A 25,665-nucleotide genomic window follows, 5' to 3' on the forward strand; every position below is an offset into this window, starting at 1 on the left:
AACCCAGTTGCCCACCCACTCCTGCCTCTGGGGTTGTCATGTCGGGGCAAACACCATCTGAGACCACTGACAACCCCCGGCCAGAGAGGCAGAGGGGCACCAGCTTCAGTGCCACCGAAGTTAGTGTCCTGGTGGAGCAAGTCCTGGGGCAGTATGATGCCCTCTTCGGAAGTTCCTGCGCCGACAAGGAAGGACGGACTCGGATCTGGACTGACATCGTGACTGCCATCAACGCGGAGGGGGTGGCAGTCCGCGACTTACAACATGTCAAGAAGCGCTGGGAGGACTTCAGGTCCAGGACCCTGAACAAGGCCCGGCGCCTCTTGAAGGCAGCGGATGCCAAGGGGCGCCGGGGCCACTTGTCGGAAGAACAGATGAGGGTCCTGGAACGCATATCCCCAGCGCTCCATGTCCAGGTCCTTGAGAGGCAGACCCGTCTGGAGTCGAGCGGTGAGTGTACATGCATCCTGATTGTGAGCAGTGCGTGTGGTGATTATTCAGTAGTGTGCAGGTTGCACATCTGTTTGTATGGGGTCAAGTATGGGTGGGGGTGTACAGGGCCGTGGGGCTGACACATGCGAGGGCTGGAATGTGTGAGACATGGATGGAGCTTGTGTGTGTAGGCTTGCACGCCAAATGCAGTTGTGTGGGCACACATGTTTGGATGTATGTGTATGTATGTAGACATGTCCGTGATGTCAATCATGCATGTTGTTTTTGGCTGCATGTATCAGCACTGTGTACATGTGCATGTGTGTGTATTTGACAAGGGTGCAACAGTGATGCAACATGGATGCATGTGACAGCGGTATGTGGAAGCCTGATTGGCAGATGTGACATGGATGCCCGTCTGAACACTGCCACACTTGGCAGAGGTGTACACATGCATGCAAGTGTGGTGGTGTGTGTACATGTGTGGTGCACTTCCTGTGTTGCATGTGATGTCTGGCTCACCTTTGGCTGCTCATGCTGTTGTATGTGTATGGATGGTGGTGGCAGTTGCGATATGGCTGTGGTATGGCTCATGTGTGCGAGTTGTAATGACATGTGTGTTGGGGATTGTGATGACATGTCTGAGGTTTGCCAATGCCACTCATGTACAACTGTCATGTGTGTATGTGTCCATTGTACAGTGCCCTGATGCCTGTGTTTTGTTTCTCCCTGTCTGCAGCGTCAACTGATGAAGAGGGCGGAGAAGGTGCTGTGGAGCACAGCGGCGGGGATCCCACCGCCAGCCGGAGACGAAAGACCCGGTTCCCCTCCCATGTTGTGATCTCGTTGGGGAGTGAGGAGTCCGGTGCCGCGTCCCAGGCCGCAGCTGCCGGGGGGAAGGTCCAAGAGGCGGAGGTTGGAGTTGGACTCCTCGGCAGCAGAAGGGGCAGCTGGGACCCCACAGGGCCCAACAGGGGAAGATGGCACGGAGTCATCCAGGTTGGTGGGGGGTTTGGTGGAGGAGGAGGCCGTGCAAGCACCAGAGATGTGGTCTGGAGGTGGGGATCCCACTGGTGCTAGTGGTGCAGTGCAGGACCAGGGACAGGCGGCAGCACAGGCCGCCGCGGAGGTGCCTGTGTGCAATCCTGTCCCTGATCCTGTCCCTGCATCATCTTGCACCAGCAGGGATGCCTACGTCCAGACCCGTTTTCAGGCAGGGGATGAGCTCACGTCAACTGGCCTTCCTCTGCCTGCGGACGTGGCTATCCAGGTCCGGGTTGAGCCTGTCCTGGCTGGTGTGGCGTTGCGTCAACGGGCCATGCGAGGTGACCTGCAGTCTTTTCATGAAAAGACTGCACGTCATCTTGAATGGCTCGTTGACCACGTCAGCCTGCTTGGACAGGTCACCCAGGCCGGATTCCTCCGTCTGATGGGGCTTACTACGACCCCCTCCTCAACTGGACCCCCTATGCGCCAGTCGTCCTCTGTGCAATCTTCCCACCCATCAGTCACCTGGGTGCCCTGTGGAGCTGCCTCTGACGGTGCGGCCAGGCTGGTGGAGGAGGCATCCCTGCCACAGTCGGGAGTCGGACGTCCAGCAGGGGTGGCCACATCTACGACTGCACCCCAGCCGGCGGAGGATGTGCAGGCAGCAGAAGGCAGTGCACGGGCAGAGGCACAGCAGCAGCAGCAACGTGGTGGGAGCCATGAAGGCTCGGGGCCTTCAACATCGGAGGGGCAGGCATCGGCCGGAGGGTAGGAGGACCCAGGACAGAGAGTGTCTTCCGTGTGGCAGCGGTTGGGCCACGCCATAGATGCGGAGCGGCAGCGGGCGGAAGAGGCACGGCTCACAATGGTCAGGGCGGAGAACTCCATGCGGAGGGCCCTGAGGAGGGCCGAGTGCCTCGAGGCAATCCGCAGGGGTTTGGGGGTGGAGACGTCGACGGCCCTGCGGACCCTCGGGGCCATGGAGGAGGACCGCCTCCGGGACATTGAGGAGGAGTTCGATGATGCCCTGGCCCGGGACATCCACAAGTGAGCCGTGAAACTAGCCCGCTGCCCTTGTACATAGTTATGTAGGTAGTGTTAGGTTTCATTTTTGTTTTGATTTTATTTGGACCTTTCAGACATTGGCCACATTTTTGTATATAGTTTATTTTATTAGTTAGTGTAGTTAGATAGGTTTCCTTTCTTTTGTTGGGATAATGGACCCTGGCTTGTTCCCATGTACATAGTTCACTGTTGGATTGTATTTTTTTTTTCACTTTTTAACCATGGAGCAATGGCTTTCTTTTTTATTTCCCATTGGATTTTGTTTTGTGGACATTGACTTTGGACAACATTACTTTGGAATTTTATTTTTGGTTTTGCTTTTTTTCACGGACATGCTTCTTTTAATTTTTGTACATTCACATTTCTGTTTCTTCATTTTTTATTCTATTTATGTTTCCTTTAATACATATTTTTTTTGGTGAACTTCAATGTGTGGTATCTCATTGGTTTCATGCATTTCATGATATGTGTTTTGAGATTCACTGACACCCATTGGGTGTATATGAGGGAAATGTGTTTGTTTCGGAACTTGCAATTGGTGTTCTGTGATGTAATTGCAAATTATGAGTGGGTGGATGCAATACTCGGGTGGGTGTTTTGCATTTGGAGGCTGACCATAGGGACCAGGGATCTAGATTGTGATGACATGTTGGCTGGGGAAAATGAGTTGGACATGGGTGGGGGCCTGCTGGCAGGTGCCCCACAGTGCTGGGGGGTGGGGGTGCTGGGGAACATGAGTTGTACATGGGTGGGGGCCTGCTGGCACGTGCCCCACAGTGCTGGGGGGTGGGGGTGGTGGGAGACATGAGTTGGACATGGGTGGGGGCCTGCTGGCAGGTGCCCCACAGTGCTGGGGGGTGGGGGTGGTGGGAACATGAGTTGGACATGGGTGGGGGCCTGCTGGCAGGTGCCCCACAGTGCTGAGGGGTGGGGGTGGTGGGGAACATGAGTTGGACATGGGTGGGGGCCTGCTGGCAGGTGCCCCACAGTGCTGGGGGATGGGGGTGCTGGGGAACATGAGTTGGACATGGGTGGGGGCCTGGTGGTGGGTGCCCCACAGTGCTGGGGGGTGGGGGTGGTGGGAGACATGAGTTGGACATGGGTGGGGGCCTGGTGGAGGCTGCCCCTGCACTGCTGGGGGGTGGGGGTGCTGGGAGAAATGGGTGGGGGCCTTGTGGAGGCTGCCCCTGCACTGCTGGGGGTGCTGGGAGACATGGGTGGGGGCCTGGTGGAGGCTGCCCCTGGTGGCTGGGGGGTGGGGGTGCTGGGAGACATGGGTGGGGGCCTGGTGGAGGCTGCCCCTGGTGGCTGGGGGGTGGGGGTGGTGGGAGACATGGGTGGGGGCCTGGTGGAGGCTGCCCCTGCACTGCTGGGGGTGGGGGTGCTGGGAGACATGGGTGGGGGCCTGGTGGAGGCTGCCCCTGGTGGCTGGGGGGTGGGGGTGCTGGGAGACATGGCTGGGGGCCTGGTGGAGGCTGCCCCTGCACTGCTGGGGGGTGGGGGTGCTGGGAGACATGGGTGGGGGCCTGGTGGTGGGTGCCCCTGGTGGCTGGGGGGTGGGGTTGCTGGGAGACATGGGTGGGGGCCTGGTGGAGGCTGCCCCTGGTGACTGGGGGGTGGGGGTGCTGGGAGACATGGGTGGGGGCCTGGTGGTGGGTGCCCCTGCACTGCTGGGGAGTGGGGGTGGTGGGGAACGTAAGTTGGACATGGGTGGGGGCCTGCTGGCAGGTGCCCCTGCACTGCGGGGGGGGGTGGGGGTGGTGGGAGACATGGGTGGGGGCCTGGTGGAGGCTGCCCCTGCACTGCTGAGGGGTGGGGGTGCTGGGAGACATGGGTGGGGCCCTGGTGGAGGCTGCCCCTGGTGACTGGGGGGTGAGGGTGCTGGGAGACATGGGTGGGGGCCTGGTGGAGGCTGCCCCTGGTCACTGAGGGGGTGGGGGTGGTGGGAGACATGGGTGGGGGCCTGCTGGCAGGTGCCCCACAGTGCTGGGGGGTGGGGGTGGTGGGAGAAATGGGTGGGGGCCTTGTGGAGGCTGCCCCTGCACTGCTGGGGGTGCTGGGAGACATGGGTGGGGGCCTGGTGGAGGCTGCCCCTGGTGGCTGGGGGGTGGGGGTGCTGGGAGACATGGGTGGGGGCCTGGTGGAGGCTGCCCCTGGTGGCTGGGGGGTGGGGGTGGTGGGAGACATGGGTGGGGGCCTGGTGGTGGCTGCCCCTGCACTGCTGGGGGTGGGGGTGCTGGGAGACATGGGTGGGGGCCTGGTGGAGGCTGCCCCTGGTGGCTGGGGGGTGGGGGTGCTGGGAGACATGGCTGGGGGCCTGGTGGAGGCTGCCCCTGCACTGCTGGGGGGTGGGGGTGCTAGGAGACATGGGTGGGGGCCTGGTGGTGGGTGCCCCTGGTGGCTGGGGGGTGGGGGTGCTGGGAGACATGGGTGGGGGCCTGGTGGAGGCTGCCCCTGGTGACTGGGGGGTGGGGGTGCTGGGAGACATGGGTGGGGGCCTGGTGGTGGGTGCCCCTGCACTGCTGGGGAGTGGGGGTGGTGGGGAACGTAAGTTGGACATGGGTGGGGGCCTGCTGGCAGGTGCCCCTGCACTGCGGGGGGGGGGTGGTGGGAGACATGGGTGGGGGCCTGGTGGAGGCTGCCCCTGCACTGCTGAGGGGTGGGGGTGCTGGGAGACATGGGTGGGGCCCTGGTGGAGGCTGCCCCTGGTGACTGGGGGGTGAGGGTGCTGGGAGACATGGGTGGGGGCCTGGTGGAGGCTGCCCCTGGTCACTGAGGGGGTGGGGGTGGTGGGAGACATGGGTGGGGGCCTGCTGGCAGGTGCCCCACAGTGCTGGGGGGTAGGGGTGGTGGGAGACATGAGTTGGCCATGGGTGGGGGCCTGGTGGAGGCTGCCCCTGCACTGCTGGGGGGTGGGGGTGCTGGGAGACATGGGTGGGGGCCTGGTGGTGGGTGCCCCACAGTGCTGGGGGGTGGGGGTGCTGGGGAACATGAGTTGGACATGGGTGGGGGCCTGGTGGTGGGTGCCCCACAGTGCTGGGTGGTGGGGGTGCTGGGAGACATGGGTGGGGGCCTGGTGGAGGCTGCCCCTGGTGGCTGGGGGGTGGGGGTGCTGGGAGACATGGGTGGGGGCCTGGTGGAGGCTGCCCCTGGTGGCTGGGGGGTGGGGGTGGTGGAAGACATGGGTGGGGGCCTGGTGGAGGCTGCCCCTGCACTGCTAGGGGGTGGGGGTACTGGGAGACATGGGTGGGGGCCTGGTGGAGGCTGCCCATGGTGGCTGGGGGGTGGGGGTGCTGGGAGACATGGGTGGGGGCCTGGTGGAGGCTGCCCCTGCACTGCTGGGGGGGTGGGGTGCTGGGAGACGTGGGTGGGGGCCTGGTGGAGGCTGCCCATGGTGGCTGGGGGGTGGGGGTGCTGGGAGACATGGGTGGGGGCCTGGTGGAGGCTGCCCCTGCACTGCTGGGGGTGGGGGTGCTGGGAGACATGGGTGGGGGCCTGGTGGTGGGTGCTCCTGGTGGCTGGGGGGTGGGGGTGCTGGGAGACATGGGTGGGGGCCTGGTGGTGGGTGCCCCTGCACTGCTGGGGGGTGGGGGTGGTGGGGAACATGAGTTGGACATGGGTGGGGGCCTGCTGGCAGGTGCCCCTGCACTGCTGGGGGGTGGGGGTGGTGGGAGACATGGGTGGGGGCCTGGTGGAGGCTGCCCCTGCACTGGTGGGGGGTGGGGGTGCTGGGAGACATGGGTGGGGGCCTGGTGGAGGCTGCCCCTGGTGACTGGGGGGGTGGGGGTGCTGGGAGACATGGGTGGGGGCCTGGTGGAGGCTGCCCCTGGTGACTGGGGGTGTGGGGGTGGTGGGAGACATGGGTGGGGGCCTGCTGGCTGGTGCCCCACAGTGCTGGGGAGTGGGGGTGGTGGGAGACATGAGCTGGACATGGGTGGAGGCCTGGTGGAGGCTGCCCCTGCACTGCTGGGGGGTGGGGGTGCTGGGAGACATGGGTGGGGGCCTGGTGGAGGCTGCCCCTGGTGGCTGGGGGGTGGGGGTGCTGGGAGACATGGGTGGGGGCCTGGTGGAGGCTGCCCATGGTGGCTGGGGGGTGGGGGTGCTGGGAGACATGGGTGGGGGCCTGGTGGAGGCTGCCCCTGCACTGCTGGGGGTGGGGGTGCTGGGAGACATGGGTGGGGGCCTGGTGGTGGGTGCTCCTGGTGGCTGGGGGGTGGGTGTGCTGGGAGACATGGGTGGGGGCCTGGTGGTGGGTGCCCCTGCACTGCTGGGGGGTGGGGGTGGTGGGGAACATGAGTTGGACATGGGTGGGGGCCTGCTGGCAGGTGCCCCTGCACTGCTGGGGGGTGGGGGTGGTGGGAGACATGGGTGGGGGCCTGGTGGAGGCTGCCCCTGCACTGCTGGGGGGTGGGGGTGCTGGGAGACATGGGTGGGGGCCTGGTGGAGGCTGCCCCTGGTGACTGGGGGGGTGGGGGTGCTGGGAGACATGGGTGGGGGCCTGGTGGAGGCTGCCCCTGGTGACTGGGGGTGTGGGGGTGGTGGGAGACATGGGTGGGGGCCTGCTGGCAGGTGCCCCACAGTGCTGGGGAGTGGGGGTGGTGGGAGACATGAGCTGGACATGGGTGGAGGCCTGGTGGAGGCTGCCCCTGCACTGCTGGGGGGTGGGGGTGCTGGGAGACATGGGTGGGGGCCTGGTGGAGGCTGCCCCTGGTGGCTGGGGGGTGGGGGTGCTGGGAGACATGGGTGGGGGCCTGGTGGAGGCTGCCCCTGCACTGCTGGGGGGTGGGGGTGGTGGGAGACATGGGTGAGGGCCTGGTGGAGGCTGCCCCTGCACTGCTGGGGGGTGGGGGTGCTGGGAGACATGGGTGGGGGCCTGGTGGAGGCTGCCCCTGGTAGCTGGGGGGTGGGGGTGCTGGGGGACATGATTGGGCGCCTGGTGGAGGCTGCACCGGCACTGCTGGGGGGTGGGCGTGCTGGGAGACATGGGTGGGGGCCTGGTGGTGGGTGCCCCTGGTGGCTGGGGGGTGGGGGTGCTGGGAGACATGGGTGGGGGCCTGGTGGAGGCTGCCCCTGGTGACTGGGGGGGTGGGGGTGCTGGGAGACATGGGTGGGGGCCTGCTGGTGGGTGCCCCTGCACTGCTGGGGGTGGGGGTGGTGGGGAACATGAGTTGGACATGGGTGGGGGCCTGCTGGCAGGTGCCCCTGCACTGCTGTGGGGGTGGGGGTAGTGGGAGACATGGGTGGGGGCCTGGTGGTGGGTGCCCCTGGTGGCTGGGGGGTGGGGGTGCTGGGAGACATGGGTGGGGGCCTGGTGGAGGCTGCTCCTGGTGACTGGGGGGGTGGAGGTGGTGAGAGACATGGGTGGGGGCCTGGTGGAGGCTCTCCCTGCACTGCTGGGGGGGTGGGGGTGGTGGGAGACATGGGTGGGGGCCTGCTGGCAGGTGCCTCACAGTGCTGGGGGGTGGGGGTGGTGGGAGACATGAGTTGGACATGGGTGGGGGCCTGGTGGTGGGTGCCCCACAGTGCTGGGGGGTGGGGGTGGTGGGAGACATCGGTGGGGGCCTGGTGGTGGGTGCCCCTGGTGGCTGGGGGGTGGGGGTGCTGGGAGACATGGGTGTGGGCCTGGTGGTGGGTGCCCCTGCACTGCTGGGGGGTGGGGGTGCTGGGAGACCTGGGTGGGGGCCTGGTGGAGGGTGCCCCTGGTGACTGGGGGTGCAGGGGGACATGCGTTGGTGGGCAGTAGTGCAAGTTGACATGTGGGTTGGCTGGGGGTCATGGCCATGGTGGATGGTGTGCCTGCAGGACATGTGCAGGGTAGGCCCCTGTTGTGTGAGCCACCTGCAGGGGCCGTGGAGGGTGTAGAGGGAACACCTGGGAGGACCCACACGTACAATTCACGTGTGGTGCTCCCCGCGCACCCCTGTAATACACGTACCCTGATGGAATCGCGTGTGGAACTTCCCGCGCACCCCTGAAATGCACGTACCCTGCTCGCACGGGCCCAATCGCGTGTGGAACTTCCCGCGCACCCCTGTAATACACGTACCCTGATGGAATCGCGTGTGGAACTTCCCGCGCACCCCTGGAATACACGTACCCTGCTGATGTCGCGTGTGAAACTTCCCCCGCACCACGAAATACACGTACCCTGATGAGATCGCGTATGGAACTTCCCGCGCACCCCTGAAATACACGTGCCCTGCTGATGTCGCGTGTGACACTTCCCCGCACCTCAAAATACACGTACCATGATGAAATCGCGTGTGGATTTTCCCGCGCACCCCTGAAATACACGTACCCTGCTGAAATCGCGTGTGGCACTTCCCGCGCACCCCTGAGATACACGTAACCCCAATCGCGTGTGGAAATTCCCGCGCACCCCTGAAATACACGTACCCTGCTGAAATCGCGTGTGGCACTTCCCGCGCACCTCTGAGATACGCGTACCCTGCTCGCACGGGCCCAATCGTGTGTGGAAATTCCCGCTCACCCCTGAAATAGACGTACCCTGCTGAAATCGCGTGTGGCACTTCCCGCGCACCCATGAGATACGTGTACCCTGCGGAATTCGCGTGTGGAACTTCCCGCGCACCCCTGAAATATACGTACCCTGCTCGCACGGGGCCAATCGCGTGAGGTACTTCCCGCGCACCCCAGTGATACACGTAGCCCGCTTGCCGTGCTGGTACAGGGTTGGCGCAGCCCTTTGCGCTGGATTGGGTATATTGATGGCTTTTCCCTGCGCGAGAGGCGTTCTTGGGGGTGTAACTGGCGCTGCTGCAGGGTCGCTGCGCCACTGTGCGCCACGGCTGGTTTTGGTGGCTGGAATCCATGAATACGCTGTGCGCGGAAATGGATTTTAGCGCACGCGGCTGGCGCAGGGTTTCGCACGCGCACACTGTGCGCCAGCCGCGTGCGCCACTTGTGCGCTGAATTCTATGAATTACCCCCTAAATGTTGAAAGAAGATTCTGTAGACCGATTTGGGTCTTTGAAATTAGGACCATATCATTCGCATACATCAGACTTTTGATTTGCTGGTTATTTATTTTAGGGGAGTCAGAGATCACGTTTTGAAAAATTTGTTTCGTGTCGTGGATAAAGTAATTAAAAATTGAGGATGCAAGAAGGCAACCTTGTTTTAAACCACGAGCTGTGGGTATTGGAGAGGACAAAACTCCATCTAGGGAGAGTCGTACCCGAATGGATGTCTCAGAATGGAAAACAACAATAATTTCAAACAATGAGGGCGGGCATTGAACACGTAGCAGTTTGTCAAATAATAACACACGTGAGATGGAATCAAATGCCGATTGCAGATCAACAAAAGCTAAAAATAGAGCTTGATTTGTCTCTCTGCATTGGGCTTTGATAGCATTTAATGTTAATAGATTAATCTGAGTTCCCGTTCCCTCAATGAACCCAGTCTGATAAGGATCTCTCAAGGAGTTTGCCAGGGTCCATTTGTTGATTTCGTTAAGGATGATTTTTGAGAAGATCTTGCCCGGTGAGTCTAGAAGGGCAATCGGCCGGTAATTTTGGGGGCGACTTCTATCCCCCTTCTTAAAAATAGAAATGATGATTGAAGATTTCCAGCTGGTCGGGATGGTACGAGATTTGACAATTGCTTTGAAAATGCGGAATCGGATGCGGGCCCATTCCCCCCTATTAACTTTAAGCATGGCGTTCGAAATGCCATCAGGGCCAGCGGCCCTTGAAGGGCTAGCTTTTTTAATGATCTCTTCTATGTTGGCAATGGTAAATTTTAAATGCCAACTGTTTGATCTCATTCGAAGATATGTCGTATATTCAAATTTGGGATCAGCATATAACTCGTAATAGAATGTCACCCATTGTTGTTCATTTACCGCATTTAATTGGGCATCTGCATCTCTATTGCACGATTCACAAGAAGATGCCACATTTGGGCAGAGTTTTTATTAAACATTGCCTTCGCCATCACTTCGCTGTCTTTCTGAAACATTAGTGATTTATGACTCTTTAACCAGTTTTTATATCGTGTTTTGGCAGCTTTTAGAAATTGCCAACGATCTATATTGTCTGATGCGAGAATAAGTCATTTTATTTGTCTGAACTCTGTTTTCTTGTCTTTGACAACTTGATCATATGCATGTGGATGCTTTATAGATTTTTTGCTTGGGATTGAAATCGTATAAGTAAATGGAGCAAGAATCTCGTGTATTGGACACCCACGTACATCAAATTACAAATTATCAGGCTCTCAAATTCAGAAACTCTAGCATCAGTACATTTTAATCTTGACTTGGCACTGTTCACCCCAAATCTGCAACTTAGTGTCGAAATTCTTGGTTTAATATGTGGCCATGCAACCGTTAGGGCTAACAATTTATGATCACTACAGGTGTAAGGAGTGATAATAAGCTCTTGTGTCAAATTAAACAAGCCCTGATCAACAAATATATAATCAATGGTTGTCGCACTGTTGTCACAAAACCAAGTTGTTTGGGCCGGAATGTCGCCCTTGTCCGAGCCATTGACCATAATGAAGTTCCTTTCATTCATAAAGTGGTTCCAGTTATCACCCTCTCTAGAGTAACGAGAGGAATTACAGCAATCCAAGTTTAAATCCCCCATGATAATAGTATGTGTTGTGGATGCTGATTTATTCACCAGATGTAACATGGATATTAAACCATTGTAAAAGGCTACATTTGGTCAAGCACCTGGATTTCTATAGACATTTAAGACAGCCAGGGAGTGCATTGAAGTCATAAGTTTGACCAGTTGCAAATGAATGCTATAAGATGCCCATGGAGAAATGGAGAGGCCAAGAGTATGGTTAGTAGCTACAAGAAGACCAGAACCTCTGGTTAATAACGCCGGAAGAAGAACTACCTCATAGCCGTCCCAAACCGGAGGTGTAATTAACCAAGTTTCTTGGAAAGCTAAGATATGAAAAGTTGACGGGAAATTTTTGATTGAGATTTGCAGATGCTTGTGACCTCTTGTATTCCAACTGGCTATCTTTAGAACTGAGGAGTTATCATTAATTAGTGGTTAATTCCATGTGCTAGATGTTGACCCTTGTGTTCTTTCATTGTGTGAAAAAACAGTCTGGACATTTTCATATGTGTTAAGTTTTGAGATGTATTCATTTGGCTGATTCGAAGTGTATTTAGGATCCTGAGCTAGCAAAAAACCCATCTCAAACAAAGACATTTTTGCCTGCCAAATAGTATTTGCCACAATGCCTGAAGGGATCCACAATCTGATGATGGAACTAGACGTATCAGAGACAAACTCAATCTGCTCAATGTCTCTTGATGTAATTTCCTGTAGTTCGCCAACATCTCTAAAGATGTTCAGAACACTTCATCTATTAAGATCGTAAAAGAGGATATGGTCCTTCTCTGCATTTTAAGATGAAAGAAAAGCTTGAGGTTTTTGATACATGTGATAGGGATTGAGAAGTTCTCGCTGGTCGTTCATTGTGGAAGGTATTCTTTCTGAGTTGGCCCAGCTCAAAGGAATATTGGTTATGAAGTCTTTCTGTGAGTATTAGATAGACCGATGCTTGGGGGTTGGATCTAAGAGATCTTCCTACAGCTTCAAAATTATCTGCCTTAGGGGTCTGAGGATCTATTGGTATGTTTTGATTTGGAGCCTTAGAGAGCCTTTCCAGTAAGTATGCATCAACTGCTTGCTTCAATTGGACCGACGCTGAAAGGTGTTGTTCTACTACAGGTCGAAAGGGCATTTGTGGATTGGGACAGAAAGACACAGTTTTTTCTCTAGTGGCAGAGTTCGCGGTCATGGCGGGGCCCTTTTCGGGCAAACTCAAAGCCGCGACCAGTGCATCTAAAGGCTGATGTGCCAGAGTTTGATTTCTAGTAGGAGGGAGCTGTGTTAGAACAATGTCCTTCATGGAAACAATCGTTGGTACAGCAGAGTCTACAATAGAGTTCATATTAGGAACAGGCGTATGGGGGGTTAGACCACTTTCTTTCTGACTCATAGGAATCGAGCCACCAATTGCTTTAAAGAAGGCATTGAGAGTGTTTTTACCCCTCTCCGTGCTGTCTGATTCTTGTTTTTTTTTTATCGTTGCCAAATGTTTTTGCAGCTTTTGTCTGATCGGTCTTTTTCCCCGTGAGCCGATTACATTCTCAGCTGAAGAAATAGATGGAGAAGACTCACTCCCATTAGGGAGTTGGGTCTCTTCAGAGAGATTAGTCGGGATCACAGGGAGCTCGTGAGCAACCGAGTCCTCCTCAATGGCTCGGATAACATTAGAAAACATAGGTAGTTGGATAGTTACTTCAGAGTTGACACACTGGAGGACCTCTCTAGCATCCTGAGAATTGGTTGGTGAGAAGTATTGTACATTTTCGGACATACTGCCACAAACTAAAATTGAGTCCTCCATATTAGGAGATTTACTAACAGGGGAGGACACATTCACCTTTGAGGGCTGGGATTGAAGGTGCGACCAACGGACCAGCTTCTCCAATTGTAAGCCTTGTGTGTTCATTTTTTCCTGCATCACTTCAAATAACTTATGTAGACCCAGTACCAAGGTATTTATAGCATTGAGAGTAAGCTTTAACATGTTGGAATTTGCTGGTGGCAAGGCACATAGAGGAGGTTTGACCGCTCTCGGAGTTGGGAGAGCAAAGGAAGCAATGGCCAAGTTCGAGGGAGTGAAATAGGAGTCGTGTGATATATTCTCCACCGGATCACAGAGAGGGACACTTTTTAGGGAGATAGGGGATTCACACTGGCTCGCATACATTGAGATGCTCGAGCTATCCAACATAATTGGAGAAATTGGAGAAATACTTGCTAGAGTCTTTTCACTACATTTTCTTTTAACATTCCTTGATTTTAATGAGGCAAGAATGGTCTTATCAGAGATAGAGTGTTCTATATATGAGCCCACAATGGGGAAACCAGGAGTCTGAGGCACCACATGTGCAGCAGCAATAGTCGGGACCACATGAATTTTACTTGCCACCTCCTGCATTTATTTTTGGCTGCTCGTCTCAGTATTAACTGTTTGCACCGTAGCGGGAGCTAAGAGGAGCACGGGGGTCTAGGAGACAGTGTAAATGGGGGAACCTGAGACTGAAACATCTGAGGAATAGTACAAGGAGTATGTGGTTTTGCAATGTTAACAATGTTATGAGGCATATTGGTTTTCAAAGAATATGGAACAAAAACCATGTAAAGCAAAGGAGAAGAATCAGGCTGGCTTCCTATGCAATACTAGCAACACAAATGTGGAAACAGGTGCACCAAATATAACAAAACAAGATTGTCCTTACTTTAAGGAGCTGGCAAAGAAAAAGGACAGCGGCTTTACTGAAAGCCACACACTGCCGTGAGCAGCTGGGTCGCGGCAAAGCGGCAAAGCGGAACTTATCCGTGAACTTGCTCGTCCACGCTCGCTGTGCGCGTGCAATCCCACTTTATAGGAAGCGGATCCTCGCGGATCCGTGGGCGGGATTGGCAGGTTAGCGGAAATGTCACTCAAAGAGTTGGTGCAGCAATTAAAGCAGTCCGCTCAGAATACACGGCTGGTGGATCACATGTAAAACAAACAGAAACAAACAATATAATCAGATTAAGGGCTAGCAAATCCGGAAGGCTCCAATAGGAGCAGAGCAGAGCTCTGAGGTAAGGGCACAAGTCACCTGATATGCCAATTGAAAGTCCACAAAGTCCAAAGTCCAAAATGACAGAAGTTCAAGCATGAGCAAGCAGTCTCCAGCGGCAAAGCGGAAGTTATAGGTGAACTTGCTCGTGTGCCATCTGTGCAAAGGTATCAGTGCAGGGCTATCAGTTTAAATTGTTTTTAGGGAACAAGAAGAACACATTTGGAAAAAGGTGTAGCGGCCATTGTGAAGGTGATCGGGGGTCTGCCCCGCTTTCCATTAATAAAATGAAAGGTTACTCATACACTGATGTTTTTACACTAATACAAAGACACATAGATTTCTTTGCACCGAAGGAAAGACATGAATCCCCCTACACAAACTTGTTACAAAGATGCAGAAGCACTGAACCCAGAGGTGGCAGTAACCAGCAGAGCCCGTGGATTGTATTTGGTAAGAGACCTCTGAAATCAAGCGCAAAGACTCGAATTGTGCTTCCTTCAGGAGACCTGCTTGTCACATCATTGTGGTGGCCCTAAGCAATCCGTGCACTAGCACAGATATGCCAACATTTAGCCAAGTCTATGAACAAATGTTTTATAGCACAGAGCGCTCAGCCAATCAGGTGTCCGGCGTTTTCCCAACCACCTTAGGACCTTTTCCGGGTATTGCCATCTTGATTGGGGAAGCAAGAAACGGGGCCAACCTTCCCCCCACCCTCCATCCATCCCCTAAGACAAACCGCACACTTCCCCCACCCCTCTCCCTCTCTACTCACTTATCTGCTGGATGAGAGCTTTCCGCTCTAGTGGTGGTGCTACATCCCGTCCTCGGCCGCCGCCCCAGACATGGACGGCTGGTGAATTTATTAACTGGTGGGGCATAAATGTATGTGTCTAATATGCGGGAGCAAACAAATGTAGAGAGTCGGAGCCAAAACCAAAACAAGGTGATTCAGGGGTGGGGGGGGGGGGTTATCCCCCTGAGAACTGTTTTAAAGTAGGGGGTTAAAATGGCTAATTTTACAGCACTTTCTGTGAAAAATTGGGTAAAAAGTGACACACTTTACAATCAATTTTGTATGGTAGCACATGAAAAAAACACAGATGCATGTCACCAACAGTGCAATTTTCCAATGCATTTTCATTATTCCTTCACTCAAAACATATGGCAGTATATAAAACATGTTCATGCTGGCTGTGCCCATACATGTGCATGCTGCACCAATATATGCCAGTATTACCATATAAGGATTCCCAGCCAGTAAAACATGCCATGCCACAGAAATAAAGTATATCCAGACTGGCTATGCCACGATAGGCCAGTGTACCAAGTAATCATATTTATGCTTGTTTTCACCCTTGGTGCAAAGTACAAAACTACCACTACATACACAGAATATATGGCTAGCATGGGGACACAAACATAGCCAGACTTGCCACATAAAAACACTCATTTGGACTTTACCCTTGATGTCAAGTAAAAAGTAACAAATGCCATTCCACAATAAGAAAGTAAAAGCACACTGACACTATAGGCCAAGATAGCCTCGTTATAACACTTAAAATGTCTGCTTTATACTTGATGTCAAGTATGTGCAGACTAACGCTAGTAGGCCCAGTCTTCATATACTTTCTTAATGTAGCATAGCATTTCTTTACTTGGCATTAAGGGTACAGCAAACATGATAAGTGTTATTATGTGGCTAGACTGACTTACATTCAATATAGGCCAGTCTGGCCCGGTAATAACATTCATTATATTTCCATTAGACTTGATGTCAAGTATAAAATGCCATGCCACAATAGGAAAGTATATGCAGACTGGCACCACTAATGTAGGACAGTCTAGCCACATTATAACACTTAGCATAATTGCTTTACCCTCAATGAACAGTAGCTGTGAACCTAGGCTAAAAGAAACATGAATGTTATTACCTGGATAGACTGGCCTACATTCAATGTAGGATAGTCAACCCAGGTGATAACGCTTATAATTTTGGTAACTGTGTATCAAGAGTAAAGCCAAAATTATAGATGTTAGTCCCTGGCTAGGCTGGCCTACATTGAATGTAGACCTGTGACAACACTTGTCATGTTTGCTTTACCCTTGATGCACAGTAACTGCATCAAAGGTAAAGCAAAACTACATGTTATTACATGGCTAGACTGGCCTACATTCAATTCAGGCCAGTCTTGCCACCTAAAAACACTTATGCTTGATTTACTCTTGATTAACTGTGCATCAAGGGCAAAGCAAACCTAAGTGTTATTACAATGTAGGCCAGTCTAGCCACATAATAACACTTCACTTACTATTTCTGATTTAACCTTGATGCACTATGCATCAAGGGTAAAGCAAAAAAGAATTACATGTCCCCTGCAGCCCCATACCCTGAATCTAGGGGTGGGGGCTAATACACACACACACACACACACACACACACCCACACCCACCCACACACACACACACACACACACCCACCCACACACACACACACCCCCATCCAATCACACATCATTCATGCAACCCCCTGCATGTACTAATTCATAAAAATAAACATCAATATACATACATACATATAATCCATACATTCATACGTAAATGTTACATAAAAAAACACTTAGCATGCACCCTCCACACGTGCCTGCGCTGCAACAAGGCAAACCGTGACCGGATGCCCCCCTGCGCAACATAAACACGCTGACTAATAGAAGAGGACTATGCTGATAGCGCATTCATGAGATGTGGCACAGTCCCCCGTGAAAATAAAGCACACATGGGTGCGAACAGCTATCGCCCCCTGTACTCTCAACTGGGCTGCAGCTGGCGGGCCGTTACCCTTGAAGCGGGGGTGATTGCTACATTTAGGATTGAGAATGTAAGGACATCAGGGCTGGTGCCCTCCCCTCCAGTCATCTATTGATTCTGGTTTCCTAGAGTGGTTATCCCCCTGAGAACTGTTTTAAAGTAGGGGGTTAAAATGGCTAATTTTACAGCACTTTCTGTGAAAAATTGGGTAAAAAGTGACACACTTTACAATCAATTTTGTATGGTAGCACATGAAAAAAACACAGATGCATGTCACCAACAGTGCAATTTTCCAATGCATTTTCATTATTCCTTCACTCAAAACATATGGCAGTATATAAAACATGTTCATGCTGGCTGTGCCCATACATGTGCATGCTGCACCAATATATGCCAGTATTACCATATAAGGATTCCCAGCCAGTAAAACATGCCATGCCACAGAAATAAAGTATATCCAGACTGGCTATGCCACGATAGGCCAGTGTACCAAGTAATCATATTTATGCTTGTTTTCACCCTTGGTGCAAAGTACAAAACTACCACTACATACACAGAATATATGGCTAGCATGGGGACACAAACATAGCCAGACTTGCCACATAAAAACACTCATTTGGACTTTACCCTTGATGTCAAGTAAAAAGTAACAAATGCCATTCCACAATAAGAAAGTAAAAGCACACTGACACTATAGGCCAAGATAGCCTCGTTATAACACTTAAAATGTCTGCTTTATACTTGATGTCAAGTATGTGCAGACTAACGCTAGTAGGCCCAGTCTTCATATACTTTCTTAATGTAGCATAGCATTTCTTTACTTGGCATTAAGGGTACAGCAAACATGATAAGTGTTATTATGTGGCTAGACTGACTTACATTCAATATAGGCCAGTCTGGCCCGGTAATAACATTCATTATATTTCCATTAGACTTGATGTCAAGTATAAAATGCCATGCCACAATAGGAAAGTATATGCAGACTGGCACCACTAATGTAGGACAGTCTAGCCACATTATAACACTTAGCATAATTGCTTTACCCTCAATGAACAGTAGCTGTGAACCTAGGCTAAAAGAAACATGAATGTTATTACCTGGATAGACTGGCCTACATTCAATGTAGGATAGTCAACCCAGGTGATAACGCTTATAATTTTGGTAACTGTGTATCAAGAGTAAAGCCAAAATTATAGATGTTAGTCCCTGGCTAGGCTGGCCTACATTGAATGTAGACCTGTGACAACACTTGTCATGTTTGCTTTACCCTTGATGCACAGTAACTGCATCAAAGGTAAAGCAAAACTACATGTTATTACATGGCTAGACTGGCCTACATTCAATTCAGGCCAGTCTTGCCACCTAAAAACACTTATGCTTGATTTACTCTTGATTAACTGTGCATCAAGGGCAAAGCAAACCTAAGTGTTATTACAATGTAGGCCAGTCTAGCCACATAATAACACTTCACTTACTATTTCTGATTTAACCTTGATGCACTATGCATCAAGGGTAAAGCAAAAAAGAATTACATGTCCCCTGCAGCCCCATACCCTGAATCTAGGGGTGGGGGCTAATACACACACACACACACACACACACACACCCACACCCACCCACACACACACACACACACACACCCACCCACACACACACACACCCCCATCCAATCACACATCATTCATGCAACCCCCTGCATGTACTAATTCATAAAAATAAACATCAATATACATACATACATATAATCCATACATTCATACGTAAATGTTACATAAAAAAACACTTAGCATGCACCCTCCACACGTGCCTGCGCTGCAACAAGGCAAACCGTGACCGGATGCCCCCCTGCGCAACATAAACACGCTGACTAATAGAAGAGGACTATGCTGATAGCGCATTCATGAGATGTGGCACAGTCCCCCGTGAAAATAAAGCACACATGGGTGCGAACAGCTATCGCCCCCTGTACTCTCAACTGGGCTGCAGCTGGCGGGCCGTTACCCTTGAAGCGGGGGTGATTGCTACATTTAGGATTGAGAATGTAAGGACATCAGGGCTGGTGCCCTCCCCTCCAGTCATCTATTGATTCTGGTTTCCTAGAGTGCCATGATTAGGGCATTATGTGATACATGAATAAGCACTATTTTAGTTTTGGAATCCAAAAAAGACTGAATATATCCTAACCTCAATTTAAGAGGCAGGTTTGTGCCCTTCTCAGAAGACACTGAAACCTGGCAAATAGTGTTTCCATACACCAGCAACACAAACTGTGTTCAACATTTATTTAATTGCCATAATTATTTTTTATGTTATATGTTTTTTTAATCTTTTTTATATGTCAATCTTACTAATTTTACATTCAAGTTAATGCTGAAGTGCCCTCTCCCTAAGATCAGTTCAGGACGTGAAGCCCGCTCAATTTTCAGAATCTGTGAAATCTTCTCCCACCTCGACTATGGTCCACTAAACAAAAGTCAATTTTTTCTCCACCAGTTTTATTAAAGTGATCAGTGACCTTCCTTTCCATAGATGCCATTATAAGTTTGGCAGCTCGATTTCTATAGTTTCCCATCACAGTGCTCGCCTACTGTATTACTACTAGTTAGTACATTATAAATCTATCATTTACGTCAATCTCAACGGGCAGGAGTGGACATGTGCCGTTCTCCATCGTCTGGATCTATGTGGTTTGTTCGAATTTATTTGACGTATTATATTCAGCCAATTTCCTTTTTGCCATTTTCTTACTGCACAAAAAATCAGTAGGAGCCCCCGACCCCCGGACCCCCTTTACAGCCCTGCCTTTCTATATACCTAACCAAAGCTCATCATCTATCTTTTCGCAGTTTTTAAAAAAAGTGGTACAAAATGCAGCAAAATGTAATTCGGTGAAATGGTATTTAGGAAAAAGTGGGGGATTCCCACAGCCTTGCTGTTCCATTTCCATAGAATTGTTTAAACCAGAAGTAAATTAGATCTTAAACTAGTGACCCATGTACTCTGTTCCAGCTACTGGGTCCGTATTAGGGACTGAGCCCTATCAAATGTATTAACCAGTTGTGCACGTGTTCTGTTAGGTCACACTATATTTCAGCTATTTCTTCTATATAGACCTTGCCTAAGTAAAATCCCCATTATTTTTATTTCCAGTCTTAATTACTTTTTGTTTATATTAATCATTTGTTAGCACTAATTGGTTTGATGCTCTCTGGTAAAGTATCTTCATTTCCAATATGGTCAACATTCTAAAAACAGAAATATCCTAACTTCCCATCTCCACTCTAACAAGACATTGTCAAATGTATTTAATAGAGAATGGACCTCTACATAACTCTGAAAAGCAACAGAGCTCTTTTGGGAGACCACTTTGAGTCTACAACGATTATCTCAAACATGGGGTGCTGCCGTGTTGCTAAGTCTGACAAAGATCCGGGGCTACGCTAATGTTGGAACTGTCAGACTCGGGGCTAGCTAGCCTATTGGTTGTTGCCCCTGAGTTTCAATCCGGGGCTACATATGAAAGACCTGGCCCCCCACCCTCCTAGCAACGCCTCTGGGTGTTGGACAGAGAATGGTATTGAGTCGAGTTGAAAACGGATTACAGGAACCCACATGTAATGAAGAGTGGGGGAAGGGGTAGAAACATATAACTGGAATAATACTGGACAGCACAATGTATAATGAATTGTTGTAGATTCATGTTACACGTACAATTTAGGGCAAGGGAGATAAAGTGATTTACCCAGAATCCCACAAGCTTTTGTTATGTGATGAAGCCGTGTTGGGAACGCGGGAGTCCAGGTTCCAAGCGAGATATTTAGCAGTTAGACCACATCTCCTCCCTTTCGTAAGTCAGACTGAGTACAATGTCTTGTCATTGTTTGCATAGTCACCAATGTCCCTTCCAATGTCCATAGCACGTCTATGAGGAAAATGTCTACAAAATATGCCAGAATCGGTCTTTGTCCTTTTGCTTATCATATTTATTCTAAAGGGATTTCAGTGGGCTTCTGTGTGTCTCTTGGAAGAATCCATTTTTTTGTATTCCCAAGAAACCTTTCCACAGTAATATAGTTATGAATGGTCGTGTTTCATTGGAGCATGTTCCTTCTGAATCCTCAGGCATGCCAGCAAGAGTTGTCAGCCTTTAACTTCACGAATTCTATTTCTCTTTGTATTTTTCAAAACTAAGAAACTCTTGACTACAGTTTCTTCTGCTGTACATATGTTGTCATCCTGGATTTCTCTGTGATAACTGTTTTCTTATGACCCTAAAAGAGGTTTTATTTTTAAGTCGTCTCCTTTTTATAAATTCACGTGAGTGTGAAAGTTGGGTGATATTATAAAGAGATACCTTTGATTTACGAAAAGGTACTGATTTCTTCTTCTGTATAGGGGTGCTCATTGTTGCAGTGCCCCCAACGTTATCCCTTGCCAGATCTGTTTTTCTTGGAATTCTGGGACTTGCAGTTTTCCTAAATGTAAAATGGGGAAAAAAGCATCCGGAAGTCCCAGAATTCAAAGGGTAAGAAACAGCAGTTGAGAGCTCTGTTATTAGCGTCCTCCGATTGTTTGTATGTAAGTGCTTACTTTAGCACTTACTTTAGCTTCACTTTAGCAAAATGTGTCTTCCCCTCTACATCTCCCAAGCTGCAAGATTTGATGATGTTTTATTTGACCAATTACACCTTCCATTTTAAGGCATGACTTTGACACATTTTCCCACTGTGAAGAATTCGACCATCCGCACGTGGAGTGTGCGCTCGCCTGGGCTTTTTTGATTTTTAAAAATGAAACTGAATGATGGGTGATCAACCTCCGAAAATGTGTGAGGCCATTCCATACACATTTTCCCTGTTCACCACATGAAACGCATAGCCATGTTTATTCCGGGAGGACACAGCCTACAGGCGTCAACCTCCCCTGTCATGTTCAGCTGGAATGTGATAGCCACGGGTACATCAAAACATCTCAAGAAGGGGAAAGGCACACCTTCCTCCAGCCATGTGCATCCTAATTAAAATATCAAAGGCCCCATGGATCTGCCTCCCTATTGTCTAGTTTGACTGGTGGCAGTGCATACTAATGAGACAAGCCTGCGAAGGGGCTTCGTCACAGGACAGACAGCAGGAAGGCAGGGCTAACACCTCTTTGGTATGCAATGTGTCAACTTGAAGCTAGTTCCCACCCCTCTGTATGAAAAACAGGGAATGGCATGTCTGGATCCACTAGTACTGTAGGCAACCCCTGCAGAGCGGACTCCTTTTAGAGGGAGAAGTATGTGATTTAAGGGAGACAGAAAGTCTGCTCTCATCACAAACTTCAAAGGAGCACTTTGATCAACAGCCAGAGAGGGCTCAGTTAACCAGAGAGACAATTTAATCTACAACAGGCAGGAAGATGGGTGCGATTTAGGAGTACATAGTGTCACTGCCTACTTTTCCTGCTGCAAAGAACTCTGGTCCTGACCTCACGCATAACAGCCGATTGTTGGTGGGGACCCCGGATTGGTTCCTTAAGATTGGGCTAGCCTTCACCAATCACTGGGGCCCATTTGACTTTAAAAGAGGGCTGAGACCCTCACTTACCAGATCATCTGATGACTTTGAAAGGAGTAAGAAGAAGGTCTCATTTGGACCCTGGCTGAAGGTACAGCCTACTTTACATCTTCCGCCAGTGAAGGAAGGCCAGGATTTCCAAGAGGGAAGCAAGATCCCTCCTCTAAACATCTCCAAGTGAACAGAGGGAGATACTGGACTCAGAGGACTGGTCCAGCAGCTCCAGAACTGGTACCCAGCCAGCACACAGCATGCCCTGCTGGGTTCTGCCAGCAAGCTTCCTAGGTGGGAAGTGCCAGAGAGTTTTTGAATAAAAGACAAGGCCGTTGCTTGCAAACACTCTCCTCAGCTTTGGGTCTTGTGCCTTGAAAGGATGCCACAAACCCTGCTAAGAAGCTAGGAGGAGTGCCACACAAGCATCAATCAGTGTGCATCTTTTATGGACATTTCTGAGGCAGTCAAGTCCTCGAACCGTGACCGGCTGCACCACTGACTGTTGTCACGCTGCAGTCACTAAAGCTGTCCGAGATGCCTCGACCAGCGTTCCAGATCCGCTGACCAGCACAGAAACAACAATTCTTAACCCAGAGCTGCCATGTAGGCCAGTCTCCAGCCATCTGTTAAGCCTCACTGGCCGAACTGCCTGCTGCCTGAGACCCACAGCTGTCTCCTGTCTTGAACTTTGTGGCAGGAGCTGCAAAGCAACCTGGAATCGACTCAACGCTGTCGAGCATCAAGAACATCTCAAGCACCAGGTATATTGTGATTCTATCCCCCTAGTCCTTCTCCGAAGGCCCCTAGTGACATTTACGACCCCCTTCTCCCTTACTGCTGAAAACAAATAACCTTGAACAGATAAGACTGATTGATTTACCGACTACCCTCCTGTCAGTATCCAGAGTGCATCCCATTTCTTCGTAAAAATGTCTGTCCTCTGTGTTCCTTTGCAGGGTGAGTTGTATTTTGTAGTGTGCTAAAACTGTCTGTTGTCATAATAATAAAGTAGATATTTGTATACAACCTTGACTGACAGTCCCTTTTATCATTGGTTAATAATTGTATTTTGCTGTGTTGCAACTAACCAATGATCCACGACCTGGCAGAGATAAGCCTGCCTTTCCGTCCACATTACCAAAATTGGATAACGAGGTTGATAATTGACTTGCGTTCCAATCTGTTAGGATCCTTTCTGGTGTACTAGAGGTGTGGGACTGATTGATGGTTTGGAAACCTATATTCATCCTTGGACCACTGGTGCCCTGGAAGTTGAGTCGTCACATTGGTGGCAAGCGGTCAGATCAGTTGGAGCCTTGCCTCAGCTTCGTCACCCAATGATAAAAGTACTGTTGCAGGCAACGTTAAGTCACTGCTTGGTATTAGTAATAGTCATGCAGCTTGACATGGAGACTGTAAAAGGCATGACCAAGGATGTTCTGTGCGTTTTATGTCAAGAGCAGGGACTTCCCCACAGCACTAAGGTTAATAAACCTGAGTTGCTGACCAGCCTCCAGACTTGGGTAGAAGTGAGGGTGGTTGGGGAGAAGGACTCAGGGGACGGGCTAGGCCCTGTGTACCCAAATGGACAAGACTTTCCAGAGAGGGAAAATGACAAGAACGACCGCATGAGCAGTGTTTCTTGTCAACCATCCGGCAGGGCGGCAAGTGTGGTTTCTCAACACTGGAGAGTGTCAGTGAGGAAAGTGGCTAGAGCAGCATCCCACAGGTCCCAGGCCTCACCACAGTCTCTTTGTGGGCCAGTAATTGTTCCAGCAGTTAATGAGGTAGTGGCTAGAAAGCTTCTGCTCGAGGAGAGGAGATTAGCACTACAGGAACAGAAACAGTGGGACATGGTCACCATAAAGCAGGAAACAGACGCCATAGAGCTGTGCAAGCTGGCGCTTGACGAGAAGAAGGATGCCAACAGATCCGCCTCCAGCGAAAGCAGCAGTAGTGGCTCAAACCAGAATGCCGGGGATAAGCCCTGATGGCACATCCCCAAAGACTTAGTGCAGGCTTATTAAGTGGGAAAGGATATTTTTGACTGGTTTGAAGCACTCGAGCTGGCTTTCCAGCTATAGGAGGTGGATAAGGTACTGTGGGATGCAGCCCTGATGAGTCGCTTACCGACACCATGGACTGATACAATTTTTCAGTTGACTCCAGAGGAAAGGCCTGTTTATGAGAGGATGAAGGCAGCCCACCTCGGGAAGTTCTGTAAAACCCTACAACAGTATCTCAAAAGTTTCAGAGAGCTTAGGAAGAAAAGTGGGCAGAAATTTGAAGCATTCATTTGTCATTGAAATATCTGAGCAGGTGAGTGGCTGGTAACAAAGTTGACACATTTAAAGGGATGTACAATTTGATTGCGTGTGAGCATGTATTGAAAAATTGTGAGGTTGACCTACACCAGTACCTTGTGGAGAAGACTTTTACAGACCATAGGGAGCTTGCAAATGCTGCCGACAGGTTTGTGAGTACTCGAGTCCAGAAAAAGGCTCAGGCGAGCACACCCATGCCAGAAGAGAAATCGGCAGACGAAAAAGTAAACAAGGATGGGAAGGACAAAGGTCCAACCCAATCCTGTTCGAAGTCAGGTCCCTAAAAGAACAAAGAGAAATCTCAAAACTCTGTGTTGAGCTGTGCACACAGAAAAGAAGAGTGCAGGCATCCCTAACACTGGGACACATGCGTTCTCACCACCCAAATGTTGTTTCGTGTGTAAGGAGCTGGGCCATAGGAAAGGGGCTCCTGCTTGCAAGGGCTTACCGTAACAAGCCATAGTGAAAGTTGGACTCGTGGAAGAAGCCATCGTTAGTGCTGGCCTCTTAGAGGAGGACTTTCCACTAGGCCAGGGAGTGGCTAAACTGGTTAAACTGACTGGGAAGGGTACCGGGTCTCCAGAAGAGATCCCACTTCCCAATAATACTCCACTCTATCTAGAACATGTGTATATCAATGGACACAAAACTCCTGCAAACCAAGACACCACGGCTAGTGTCACTGCTGTCACCCAGCAATCGGTACAGCCACAACTGGTACAGCCAAGCAAGTATTTTGATGGGCCTGATTGTAGTATAAGTGGGTTTGATGAAAAGAGTATGTGTCTGTTGGCGATAGTAGAAGAGTTTAGCTGTTGAGGTGAAATGACCCAACGCTGTGTAGCAGTGAAAGACTCCA

The 25,665-nt window shown here is 51.1% G+C and overlaps 1 protein-coding gene across 2 annotated transcripts in view; it reads left to right on the forward strand.

Moving 5' to 3' along the window:
• The window catches only part of LOC138472715 (L-threonine ammonia-lyase-like), a 406,130-nt gene that overhangs the window by 212,109 nt on the left and 168,356 nt on the right, over positions 1-25,665 (forward strand). The gene's annotated exons all lie outside the window — the stretch shown is intronic.

Source organism: Ambystoma mexicanum, chromosome 8 (assembly GCF_040938575.1).
Source record: "Ambystoma mexicanum isolate Mex_15411 chromosome 8, UKY_AmexF1_1, whole genome shotgun sequence".
NCBI classification, from domain to species: Eukaryota; Metazoa; Chordata; class Amphibia; order Caudata; family Ambystomatidae; genus Ambystoma; species Ambystoma mexicanum.